Raw genomic sequence first — 1275 nt, 5'->3', positions numbered from 1 at the left:
TTTGAGCCTCAGATTCCCAAGGTTCCTCATTGAGGAACTCAGAGGAGAGTGGTGCACGCCCACTGAGGTCTTTCTCAGTGGCGTCTTCTTCCTCTCTTTCCTCTCCATATTCGGCCATGTTGATGGCCTTGCACTCTCCTTTTGGATTTTCTTCTGTATTACTTGGGAGAGTACTAGGAGGGAGTTCAGTAACTTTCTTGCTCAGCTGACCCACTTGTCCTTCCAAATTTCTGATGGAGGACCTTGTTTCATTCATGAAACTTTGAGTGGTCTTTATTAGATCAGAGACCATTGTTGCTAAGTCAGAAGTATTCTGCTTAGAACTCTCTGTCTGTTGCTGAGAAGATGATGGAAAAGGCTTGCCATTGCTAAACCTGTTTCTTCCACCATTATTGTTATTGAAACCTTGTTGAGGTCTCTCTTGATTCTTCCATGAGAGATTTGGGTGATTTCTCCATGAAGAATTGTAGGTATTTCCATAGGGTTCTCCTAGGTAATTCACCTCTTCCATGGAAGGGTTCTCAGGATCATAAGCTTCTTCCTCAGATGAAGCATCCTTAGTACTGTTTGGTGCATTTTGCATTCCAGACAGACTTTGAGAAATCAAATTGACTTGTTGAGTCAATATTTTATTCTGAGCCAATATGGCATTCAGAGTGTCAATCTCAAGAACTCCTTTCTTCTGACTAGTCCCATTGTTCACAGGATTTCTTTCAGAAGTGTACATGAATTGGTTATTTGCAACCATTTCAATCAATTCTTGAGCTTCTGCAGGCGTCTTCTTCAAATGAAGAGATCCTCCAGCAGAGCTATCCAAAGACATCTTGGATAGTTCAGAGAGACCATCATAGAAGATACCTATGATGCTCCATTCAGAAAGCATGTCTGAAGGACATCTTCTGATTAATTGTTTGTATCTTTCCCAAGCTTCATAGAGGGATTCTCCATCCTTCTGTCTGAAGGTTTGGACTTCCACTCTAAGCTTACTCCATCTTTGTGGTGGAAAGAACTTTGCCAAGAAGGCATTGACTAGCTTTTCCCAAGAGTCCAAGCTTTCTTTAGGTTGAGAATCCAACCATATTCTAGCTCTGTCTCTTACAGCAAAAGGGAATAGCATCAGTCTATAGACCTCAGGGTTAACCCCATTAGTCTTGACTGTATCACAGATTTGCAAGAATTCAGCTAAAAACTGATGAGGATCTTCCATTGGAAGTCCATGGAACTTGCAATTCTGTTGCATTAGAGAAACTAATTGAGGCTTAAGCTCAAAGTTGT

At 41.3% G+C, this 1275-nt stretch overlaps 1 non-coding gene across 1 annotated transcript; it reads left to right on the top strand.

Annotated features, from left to right (window-relative positions):
• Positions 1-877: 877 nt before the first annotated feature.
• Positions 878-985, top strand: LOC130942502 (small nucleolar RNA R71). Its single transcript, XR_009071070.1, has one exon. It is a non-coding gene; the product is annotated as a small nucleolar RNA R71 (small nucleolar RNA).
• Positions 986-1275: the final 290 nt, after the last annotated feature.

The sequence above is a fragment of the Arachis stenosperma genome, chromosome 7 (genome assembly GCF_014773155.1).
Source record: "Arachis stenosperma cultivar V10309 chromosome 7, arast.V10309.gnm1.PFL2, whole genome shotgun sequence".
NCBI classification, from domain to species: domain Eukaryota; kingdom Viridiplantae; phylum Streptophyta; class Magnoliopsida; order Fabales; family Fabaceae; genus Arachis; species Arachis stenosperma.
Note: the sequence above shows the minus strand (reverse complement) of the source record. Positions and strands in the feature narration are given on the sequence as shown.